This window comes from Xiphophorus couchianus, chromosome 11 (assembly GCF_001444195.1).
Source record: "Xiphophorus couchianus chromosome 11, X_couchianus-1.0, whole genome shotgun sequence".
In the NCBI taxonomy this organism is placed as follows: Eukaryota; Metazoa; Chordata; class Actinopteri; order Cyprinodontiformes; family Poeciliidae; genus Xiphophorus; species Xiphophorus couchianus.
In genome coordinates this window covers 31888136-31900544 of record NC_040238.1, presented here as the reverse complement: position 1 = coordinate 31900544, position 12409 = coordinate 31888136, and the positions used below count along the sequence as shown (strand labels likewise).

General features: G+C 42.6%; 1 protein-coding gene across 6 annotated transcripts in view; it reads right to left on the bottom strand.

Moving 5' to 3' along the window:
* Positions 1-12409, bottom strand: part of amot (angiomotin) — a 67256-nt gene that overhangs the window by 7616 nt on the left and 47231 nt on the right. The gene's annotated exons all lie outside the window — the stretch shown is intronic.

The following is a 12409-nucleotide window of genomic DNA, read 5'->3' as shown; positions in this document are numbered from 1 at the left end:
CTTTCAGCCATTCATATGATTGATGTTCCTATTTGGTGGTACACAGCTCAACATTTGTTATCTTGTAAATAAAAAAGTGTATAATTTCAGCTATTGTAAAGTATGCTGCTTACTTTCCTAAGCATTGGCAAATTATTGTTTTTTATTGAAAAATGTAAGCGAATTACTGCTAGCAACACTAGCCCAAGTCAGCAGTAATGAATGGCTTTTTGGGAACATATAAGAGATAAAATTAACATTTCAAAATAAAATAAAAAACAATTCCAAATATTGTAAGTGAATATGTAAGAATATTTGTTTCCAGAAATCACAATACTATTGGGACCTTCCTAGTTAACATTGTTCCTTAAGGAAGAAAATCAAAATTTTAAATTTATAAGTGTATGAGAAAATTGTTGAGAAAACCCACAACACATTTTTGATTCATTATTGAGAAAGTCTTACTAAATTTGTATATTATTTTGATTTCAAATATAAATAAGAACTGTTAAGGGTATTTTTAAAAGAATAAATTATACCAAGAGTCACTTCTCACAGAATGTGGAGTTTTTAATGGTCAAATGCAGACCTTATTACCTCCCAAGGGAATTCACCTCGATCATCCTCACTGCCGTGTACAGCCCCCCCCGGATGCTAATGCCAAGCTAGCCATGAAAGAACTCTATGCGGCTATTAGCAAACCCCAAACCAAATACCCCGAGGCTGCATTTATTGTTGCAGGTGATTTCAATCACTCCAACTTGAAGACAGTTCTTCCCAGATTCCACCAACATGTCTCCTGCCACACCAGAGGAGACAAGACCCTGGACCATGTCCACTCCAATCTGGCTGGAGCCTACAATGTGACACCCCTCCCCAACATCGGACAATCAGACCATCTCTCCCTGTTCCTCACACCTCGGTACTTACCACTCATCCAACGTGTGAAACCTACCGTGAGGACATTAAAGGTGTGGCCAGAGGGCTCAGACGCTGTGCTCCAGGACCGGTTCAGGAATACAGATTGGACTATTTTCCACCATACAGACTTGGATCAGTACATCTCATCTGTACTGAATCATATTTCCACCACCATAGAACATGTCACCACCTACAAACGCATTACCATGTACCCCAACCAGAAACCCTGGATGAACCGAGACGTTCGTCTCCTGCTGAAGGCCCGCAACATTGCCTTCAGGTCAGGGGATGCACAGACTTACAGTGCAGCCAGGGCTGAGCTGAAGAGGGGAATCAAGAAGGCCAAATATTACTACGTACAAAAGGAAGGTGGAGGATCATTTTTCTAACGCCAACCCCCGATGTATGTGGCAAGGCCTTCAGATTCTCACAGAGTACTGTACAAGAACCCCAATACCACCCCCGCTTCTACTGATGTCTCCTTCCTCAATGAACTTAACAACTTCTATGCTCGTTTTGAGAGAGGGAATACCACAACTGCAACCAAAGCAGCTACCACCCCAGGCCAACAGCCACTGACTTTCCTCCCCACTGATGTAGGAGCAGCTCTGAGCAGGATTAAGTCCCACAAGGCTGCGGGTCCTGATGGCATAATTGGACGTGTCCTCAGAACGTGCTCTGGGGAGCTAGCAGGAGTGCTGACAGAAATCTTCAAACTGTCCCTGGCCCGCGCTGTGGTACTGACCTGCTTCAAGTCTACCTCCATCGTCCCAATCCCCAATAATCCCAACCCAACCAGACTCAATGACTACCGCCCGGTAGCCCTAACCTCCATCATTACCAAGTGCTTGGAGCGGCTGGTCCTAGCACACCTCAGATCCTGTCTCCCCCCCACACTAGACCCCCACCAATTTGCATACAGGCAGAACAGGAGCACAGAGGATGCAGTCTCTATAGCGCTACACTCTGTCCTTTCTCACCTGGACAGTAAGAACACTTACGCCAGACTGCTGTTCTTAGATTTTAGTTCAGCATTCAACACTGTCATCCCATCACAACTCATTACCAAAATCACAGACCTCGGCATCAGTTCACTCATGTGTAACTGGTTGCTCGACTTCCTGACCAGTCGACCTCAACATGTCCGGCTGGACAACCACTTCTCATCCACCATCATCATAAACACTGGAGTGCCACAAGGCTGTGTGATGAGTCCCTTCCTCTACTCCCTCTTCACCTACGACTGCAGACCTGTCCATGGCTCTAACGCCATCATCAACTTCGCAGACGACACCACAGTGATCGGCCTCATCAGAGATAATGACGAGGCCGCTTACAGGGAGGAGGTAGACCGTCTGGCTGAGTGGTGCGACAAAAACAACCTGCAGCTGAACACCGAGAAGACCAAGGAGCTTATCGTGGACTTCAGGAGGAACGCTGACCCACATCCACCCATCCACATTAAGGGGACAGTGGTGGAGCGTGTGGACACCTTTAAGTTCCTGGGAGTCCACATCTCCGAGGAGCTGACTTGGACGACCAGCTGCTCCAAACTCATTAAGAAGGCGCATCAGTGCCTCTTCTTCATGAGGACCCTGAGGAAGAACCACCTGTCCTCAGAGATCCTCACGAACTTCTACCGCTGCACCATCGAGAGCATCCTCACCAACTGTATTACAGCTTGGTACGGGAACTGCTCTGTCTCCGACCGGCAGGCGCTGCAGAGGGTGGTGAAAACTGCCCAGTATATCGCCGAGGCACCGCTCCCTGCCATCAAGGACATCTACAGGAAGCGGTGTTTGAAAAGGGCCGGGAAAATCACAAAGGACTCCACTCACCCAGCACACACACTCTTTTCCCTCCTGCCCTCTGGGAGGCGTTACAGAAGCCTACGGACCAGAACCACCAGGCACCGGAACAGCTTCTTTCCCACAGCTGTCACGCTTTTGAATGCCTCCTGACATAAAACATAAACTATAAGGACTGTACTCCCCTATCCTCTCATACAACAATAACACATGGACTATCTTCACACACACACACATCACGGACTGTTTTCTTCACACACACATACAACCTGTAAATTTGATCTGCCATTATTTATCTATAATCCATTCCCTAACATTCTTGTATATTCTGTATAATCTGTGCATATAGCTCCCTTATTTATATTTATACACAATATCTATATCTCTTGCTATAACCTCTTATAGTCCATACATACATAGTCTTGTACATCTGTAAATAAATATTTATATCTCGTAGAGCACTTCTGGATAGATGCCAACTACATCTGGTTGCTTGTACTTGTGACAGTGCAATGACAATAAAGTTGAATTCTATTCTATTCTAAAATTCTATACAGAAAACAAACCAGATTTTTATTTTATATTGCTTTCTTTGTTGACGTATAACACTTATTTTCTATCACAAAGTTCTTTGTTGGAAAAAAAATTCTTTTCAATCAAAATTTTACCATGGGTATTAATGGGCGCTTAGCTAGTCATGCATTAACCAGTTAATGTGTGGTTCGGTTCTGCCCATGGTAAAGAGCTTATTCATTATACGGTCTGTTCCTTACTATTGTGGGCAGAACGTGAGAGTTTCACACTGTCTGCGCAAAACTGTTGGTCCGACAGAAAACTAGTGCAGCTGCACCATTTCTCTCTGCTTTACTACAGAGGGACTTTTTGTTTAAAAAATAAACAAAAAGTCCTTCAAAAATAAAATGCGGCAACCACTTTATGTTCTACTATTACATATACAGTATATATATATATTTATATATAAATACATACATAAATATCTTACATGTACAACCAATTTTGAAAAGAAGGGGGAAGTCACTGTAGAATTTACAGCAACTTACTGGCAGCAGGGTTGCCAGTAAGTTGCTGTAAATTTTATAGTAGAGAAACTACAGTAACTTTACAGTAACCTTACTGTAATTTTTTTTACAGTAGTCTTACTGTAATTCTATTATGGTTTTACTGTGATTTTATTGCAAGTTTACTGTAATTTTATTAGTTTTACTGTAATGTTATTACAATTTTACTGTAATTTTATTGCAGTTTTACTGTAATTTTTATTACAGTAAAACTGTAATTTGATTTGTTTAACTGTATTTTCTTTACAGAAAATACTGTAATTTGATTTGTTTATCCCTGCGACAGACTGGCGACCTGTCCAGGGTGTACCCCGCCTCTCGCCCGGAACGTAGCTGGAGTTGGGCACCAGCAACCCTCCCGACCCCATTAGGGACAAGGGTGAACAGAAAATGGATGGATGGATGATTTGTTTAACTGTATTTTCTTTACAGAAAATACTGTAATTTGATTTGTTTAACTGTATTTTCTTTAAATAGCACAGTAATTATATAACATGGTTACTGTGATTTCATCAGATTTTTATCATAATAAAATTACAGTAGTCCTGTAGTAGAATTACAAAACATTTTCATTTTACAGTAGTTCATGAAACTGCATACTTTGCTAGCTTTTAAAAGTTTAAATGTGAACTAGCAACTTAATTTACCAAACTTTCAAAAAATGTTTTATTTTTCTAATTAAAAAAATATATACATGTATATTTTAAAATCGCTTTATTTTATTGTCAATTTAAATCTGATAAACTGAAGCAAAACAAAATATACTATTTTGCAACAGCAATATTTGCTTGTTACATAGAAATCAAAGTATTGCAACCAAAGTGAAAAATAATCTGATCTAACAACATACATTTACCCTCATGGTAATATTACATTGAATATGACTTAGACTTAGACTTAGACTGACTTTATTGTCATTTTGCATGCACAGGGTGAATACAGAACGAAATTTCGTTGCATACGGTTCAGGACAATGTTTTGAGGTTCCAATGTTGTGAGGTTAGTCCAGAATAAAATAAAATACAGTATAAAATATGAATATAAATATGAATATAAAATATAAAGTGCAGGACTGACAGTAAAATAAAAGTTATTTAGCTCTGTACATGTGCAAGGTATGAAGTGGAGACCAGATTTTGAGTGCAGTCCAGTTAAGAGTTCAGCAGTCTGATGGCAAGTGGGAAAAAGCTGTTTCAGAACCTGGTGGACCTGCACCGGATGCTGCGGAACCTCTTTCCAGAGGGCAGCAGGGAGAACAGTCCATGGTGGGGGTGTGAGGGGTCACTGATGATGTTTCGGCCTCGGGACACGCAGCGCTGGGATGAAATGTCCTGAATGGAGGGAAGGGAGGCCCCGATGATCCTCTCTGCTGTCCGCACCACTCTCCTCACGTTCTTCCAGTCGGAGGCGCTGCAGCCTCCACACCACACAGAAAGGCAGCTGGTCAGAATGCTCTCTATGGTGCTTCTGTAGAACGTCTTGAGGATGGGCGGGGGCAGGTGTGCTCTTCTCATCCTCCGCAGGAAATACAAACGTTTCTGTGCCCTCTTGACCAGAGACGTGGTTTTCCCAGTCCAGGTGAGGTCGTTTGTGATGTGCACCCCCAGGAATTTGGTGCTGCTGACCACCTCCACAGCCGAGCTGTTGATGAGCAGTGGAGCGTGGCTGGGCCGGTTCTTCCTGAAGTCGACGATCATCTCCTTCGTCTTGTCAACGTTCAGGATCAGGCTGTTGTCTCTGCACCAGTCCACCAGCTGCTCCACCTCCTCTCTGTAGTCCAGGTCGTTGTCGTCTCTGATGAGGCCCACCACCGTTGTGTCGTCCGCGAACTTCACGATGTGATTGGTGGCGAACCTGGGGGCGCAGTTGTGTGTCATCAGAGTGAACAGCAGAGGGCTCAGGACGCAGCCCTGAGGGGAGCCTGTGCTGAGGGTGATGACGTCGGAGGTGTGTTGTCCGATCCGGACTGACTGAGGTCTGTCGGTGAGGAAGTCTAGCAGCCAGTTGTGCAGGGGGTGCTGACGCCCAGGTGTCCCAGTTTTCCTGCCAGATGCTGTGGGATGATTGTGTTGAACGCTGAGCTGAAGTCCAGGAACAACATCCGCACATGAGTGTTCTTCTCCTCCAGGTGAGCCAGGCTCAGGTGTAGGGCGGAGGAGATGGCGTCCTCAGTGGAGCGGTTTCGGCGATAGGCAAACTGGAACGGGTCGAACGTGGAGGGGAGTCTGGAGACGATGTGTTCTTTTACCAGCCTTTTAAAGCACTTCATCATGATGGGAGTCAGTGCCACAGGCCGGTAATCGTTGAAAGAGGTGACTTGAGGTTTCTTCAGCACCGGAATGATGGAGGCAGTTTTGAGACAGGCTGGCACTGTGGCTTGGTCCAGTGAGGTGTTAAAAATGTCTGTTAGGACACCAGCCAGCTGACCTGCGCATCCCTGAACACCTGCCCAGGTATGTTGTCGGGGCCTGGGGCCTTCCGTGGGTTGACTCTTTTCAGAGTCTTCAACACATCGGCTGTGTCCAGGCAGAGTGCCTCCTCTTCCTGGTGGGGAACAGTTTTCTTTGCCGGAGTACTGTTCAGTGCCTCGAATCTCCCAAAGAAGTTATTGAGTCCATTTAGAAAGTCAGCATCAATTTCACCCACTGGGGGGGAGGATGGATTGTAATCTGTGATCACCTTTATGCCTTGCCACATACTCCTGGTGTTGCTGGTGTCGTGGAAGAACTCCTATATTTTCTGACTGTGGGTTTGCTTTGCTAACCTGATAGCACGATTCAAGTTGGCTCTCGCTGTCCTCAGTGCCTCCTTGTCGCCAGACTTGAAGGCTGAGTTCCGTGCTTTTAGCATTTCCCGTACCTCCTTAGTCATCCAGGGTTTTTGGTTGGCCCGGTTCTTAGTGATGCTGACGTCCTCTGTGCACTTGTTGATGTAGGCTGACACAGTCATGGCGTACTCATCGATGTTGATCTGGTCGTTGTAAGTGGCTGCTGCCTTGAACATCTCCCAGTCAGAGCACTCAAAACAGTCCTGAAGTGCCTCCATGGCCCCCTCAGTCCACACTCTCACCTGCTTCACTGTAGGTTTTGTTCTGATCAGCAGGGGCTTGTATTCAGGAATTAGCATGGCAGATAGGTGGTCTGAAGAGCCAAGGTGGGGGCGGGGGGCTGCTCTGAATGCTTCTTTGATGTTGGTGTAGGCCAAGTCTAGAGTATTCACTAAAATGAACTAAATAATCTTTACTAAAACAAAAGTGCCCAAATGTCAAAGTTTCCAAGCAAACTGCATTTCAAAGTCATAAAAACAATGTTTTACCAGCTTTTCATGTAAAATTTCCAGTCAAAATTCTAAATGTCGTTTTCTTCCTTTGAAGGAAGGAAGTATGGAGCCCTCTAGAGGACATGGGGGAAAAAAAACTTTCTTTTGCGTTCTCTCTCAAAACTTTTGCATTCCCTCGCAATACTGTACTGATGAGTTATGAGGCATAATTGAATACTGCAAGCCTTTTTTACGGTGGCCGCCGTATTTTCTGCTTTAATATAAGGTTATGTGAGGTTTTTCCATAAATGTTAATATCTTGTTGTGACATATCTGAATTTTTATATCTTTCTTTAGTATAAAAATGCACCACAAACCTTAGATATAAACAGAAACTTTCCGTAAGTATGAAAGAAATAAAAATACATCCAAACTATTTGGACTATTTCTGAGTTATTATTGCGGGTAATAAATCATCTGACAGTTTTAATTGTGTCTCTGTTGTGTTCGTAGTCTGAATGTTTTAAAGGGCTGTTTTTATGTTCAGTTCAATCAATCAATCAATCAAATTTTATTTGTATAGCACATTTCAGCAGCAAGGCATTTCAAAGTGCTTTACATCATTACAAACACAGAAACACAATGCAAGATAGAATCAATCATTAAGTCAAGTTCCATCAATAAATTTGTAATTGATCACATTTCAAATACAATTCTAAACAGGTGGGTTTTTAGTTGGGATTTAAAAGAAGTCAGTGTTTCAGCTGTTTTACAGTTTTCTGGAAGTTTGTTCCAAATTTGTGGTGCATAGATGCTGAAAGCTGCTTCTCCTCGTTTGGTTCTGGTTCTGGGGATGCAGAGCAGACCAGAACCGGAAGACCTGAGAGGTCTGGAAGGTTGATACAACAACAGCAGATCTTTAATGTATTGTGGTGCTAAGCCGTTCAGTGATTTGTAAACTATAACAACAGTATTTTAAAGTCTACTCTTTGAGCTACAGGGAGCCAGTGTAGGAACTTTAAAACTGGTGTTATGTGCTCTATCTTCCTGGTTTTAGTGAGAACGCCAGCAGCAGCATTCTGGATCAGCTGCAGCTGTTTGATTGATTTGTTGGACAGACCTGTGAAGACGCTGTTGCAATAATCAATGCGACTGAAGATAAACGCATGGATGAGTTTCTCTAGATTTTGCTGAGACATTAGTCCTTTAATCCTAGAAATGTTCTTCAGGTGATAGAAGGCCAGCTTTGTGACTGTCTTTATGTGGCTCTGGAGGTTCAGGTCAGAGTCCATCATCATAACTGAAGATGTGCATTGACTCTAGATTGTTCCTCTTTAGGTCCAAAAATAATAACTCCAGCTGAACAGAAACAAAACTGGAGAAAGTTTTGGCACATCCACACATTTATCTGTTCTAAGCATCTGTTCAGTGATTGGATGGGCTCTGAGTCACCTGGTGACATCGTAATGTAGAGCTGTGTGTCATCTGCATAGTTATGGTAGCTAATATTATTTCCTGTTATAACCTGAGCTAGTGGGAGCATATAAATATTGAATAAAAGGGGTCCTAGGATTGAACCTTGGGGTACCCCACATGTGACCTTTGACCTCTTTGATGAAAAGTTTTCAATTGAAACAAAGAAATCCCTGTTCTTTATGTAGGATTCAAACCAGTTAAGCACTGGACCGGAGAGTCTGACCCAACTCTCCAGTCGATTCAGTAATATGTCATGGTCAACAGTGTCAAAAGCTGCACTGAGGTCCAACAGAACCAGCACTGTGGTTCTCCCACAGTCTGTATTTATATGGATATCACTGAACACTTTTACGAGGGCGGTCTCTGTGCTGTGGTGAGCACAAAAACCAGACTGGAAGGAGTCAAAGAGGTTGGTTATCGTTAAGAAACTATTTAATTGTTTACACACAGCTTTTTCAATAACTTTGCTGATGAATGGGAGGTTGGAGATCAGCCTGTAATTCTGCATTAGTGATTTGTCCAGATTGTTCTTTTTTATCAGTGGTTTGATTACTGCTGTTTTCAAAGCCTGGGGGAAAACGCCTGATGACAGCGATGAGTTACTATTTGGATCAGATCAGTAACAATAACAGGCAGGATGTTCTTAAAGAAATGTGAGGGTAAAACATCCAGACAACTGGAGCTTATTGACTTATAATTTCCTGTAGGGTTTTATAATTAAGTAGTTGAAATTGGGTAATTTTTCCTGTATTTGTTTTGTTTGAGCTCAGCATTGGTACTGACTTTATAGTGGATGTGCAGATTAATGCTCTGATTTTTTGAATTTTCTCTGAAAAGAACCTAGAAAACTGGTTGTAAGCAGCAATACATTGGAATTCAGGCGGTAACGTCACAGGAGGGTTTGTGATTCTGTCAACTGTTGTAAATAAAACTCGAGCATTATTAATGTTTTTGTTTATGACATCTGCAAAGAAAGCCTCTCTTACATGTTTTAGTGTTAAATGATAGTTACGTAGTCTTTCTTTATAGATGTCACAATGAACGTGGAGTTGAGTTTTACGCCATTTTTGTTCTGCCCTATGGCAGAGTTGTCTTGCAGATCTACTGTAACTGTTTGTGCATTTCTCCATGGAGATTTCTTTTTACCAGACACAACCTTCATTTTAATTGGGGCAACGGAATCAATAATATCTGAGACTTTAGACTGAAAATCATTTACCAACTTATCTACATCATTACAGCTTAAGGGTGAGGAAGAAGAGTAGATTTGATTAAAAGTTTCTGCTGTGTTTTCAGTGAGAGAACGTTTTGTGATGGTTGCTGTTTGTATAAGTGGGTTAAAAGATAAAGAACTTTCAAAGATAACAGGAAGTGATGCGACAGGTCGACATCAGTTACAGAGACAGTGGAAATATTCACACCCTTACTGATAACCAGGTCCAGTGTGTGTCCTTGAGTGTGTGTTGCTTGTTTGACATGTTGTGTTAGACCAAAAGTCTCTAAAATATTAGCGAGCTTTTTTGCCCCTCTGTCTTGGGGGTTGTCAACATGAATGTTGAAATCACCGACAATTATTAAACAATCATAATCAATACATATAAGAGATAGAAGCTCATTCAAGTCAGTAAAGAAATTTTCCACAAAAGTTGGAGCTTTGTACAGAGTTACAGTCAAATTTCGTTTGTGGCCTCAATTCCAAGATACTCAAAAGAGGTGAAGAGACCCAAAGAGATTTTACTACAATTTATGGTATTCTTAAATATTGAAGCCACGCCTCCTCCTTTTTTATGTTTTCTATTCTCACTGAAGAAATTGTAGTTAGGAGGCGCAGATTCAATTAGTATGATCGATTCATTATTATCATTCAACCATGTTTCTGTCAGAAACATAACATCGATATTATGCTCAGTGATGAAATCATTAATTAATAGAGCTTTAGCACAGAGAGATCTTGTATTTAAAAGAGCTAGTTTTAGTGACTTGGAGGCCAAGAGTTCTTCAGTCTGGGGTTCCTTTAGGCAAGGGATCAGTCTGATGTTTGAATTAAAACAGCTGTATTTTGTGTTTCTGTTTCTTGTAAATTTTCTTGTAGTGATCCGGACAAGTAATGTCCTGTTCTGCAGTGCCGAGGGGCCAGACACATTCTGGAGCAAGAAGGGTGTAAAGATAAAGTCTGGACCCCGGCCTCAGACCTCAGAAACGCAGAGTGATGGATCCTCTGGGAAGTTAGAGTCAGGTGGCTTAAATGAAGTGAGGTCTGCTATGTGAGCGCTAAGGAGAGACGTCCCAAGTACAACCTGTTGATTCATTCCATCTGTAAATTTAAGAAACTCCGGTCCAGAAGACATTTCTTCATGTGTATCTTGTGAATCCTGTGAATGAGTGGGTGAGCAGAAAGGGAAGGGAGAAGGAGGAAGGGAACCAGTCGCTCCGTCTTCAGTCGATGTCGTATCAGCTTGTTTTTGTTCCTGATAAGCCGGCGGTCTCTTCCTAGTCAGAAATCCTTGAGCCTGTTCTTCTGAAGCGATGATCACGTTGCTGTCCTTGTTGATAAAATGAAAAAGATTTGCAGAGAGCAGCTTTATCCCATGTTTATTAAGATTGCGTCCGCTTCTTCCAAAAAGGTGAAAGCTCTGCCAATAGATCCAGAGGTTATCGATGAAGGTCACTGAGCTGGCAGAGCAGCTTTTAATCAGCCATTTGTTTATCATGTCCAACCTGGAATGTTTTTCGTCTCCCCATTGAGGTGATGGAATTGGACCACTGAGAAATAACTTCATTTTTAACTTTCCCATAGTGTTCAGTAGAATATTAAAGTCCTTTTTCAGAATCTCAGATTTCTGCTTTGCCATATCGTTGGCTCCAACATGCACAACTAAGGACTCAATATCTGGCTGATCAGCAGTTAGCGAAAGAACTTTATGAGTTAAATCAGATACAGTGTCACCAGGAAAAGAAATCACTCTTGTTTTCTTGGGATTGCAAACGTGACTGATTCCATTTACTGCCTCATCTCCAACAATAAGCACTCTTGGCATACCTTTCGTTTTCCTGGTAGCCGCTTTGTCCTTTGGAGCTTTGGCGGGTGGATGTGTTGGTCTTGCCTCATTGTTGATGTTTGAAAGTGAGGTTTCACTCAGAGGCTCAGGCTGGAGTACAGAAAATCTGTTTTTCAGTGGGATTCCCACAAAGTCAGAATGTTTTGAGGCCCGGGCTGGTCGCTCTGTCCTTGGGAGCGGGGTCGGTGGAACCGTTTTGGTTGCAGCTGCTTGTTTGATTTTCTTTGGTGGAGCAGGTGTTGAGGTTGAAGGTGGGTTTCGGCTCAGAGCCGGCCACGCTGATTTATCCAGGTGAGGGGTTCTCCCTGTCAGTCGCCTCATTGGATCTGCGGTGTGAGACTTTTGCTTCGGCTTGGCACCCTGAGGGTGAGCTCCTTGATGCGAGGCGTACAACCTCTCCGTTGATTTGAGGAAGAGTTGTCTCATTTCCACAGGTAGTGTTGATTTCAAAGTTCACCTCCAGCTGTTTGATCTTCATTTCTATAGACTGAAGTCGTATAATACTGCTAATGTCCTTGGGGTTGGCTGGATGCATTTTGTCCTGGTACAACTTGGAGATGAAGAAAAGTAAGGTAAAAATAAAAGTAAGAAAATCCCCCTGTCCTTAGGTTTGTAGTAATCCAGTTATGATGTTGAAAATGTGAATATAACTATAAAAACTGTCACTTTAAAAATAGCTCAGGCAAAGTTATCAGTAAAGACAGGAGAGGGCAGGACAAGCTGTTCCTCCTTCAGCTGCCGGCGCCAGAGTTTTTCTGGCCAACCTTAACAGACATAAACATGCAGTGAATAAATCGATTTTCAATCAGGCTTTTTTGCACCAAAGACT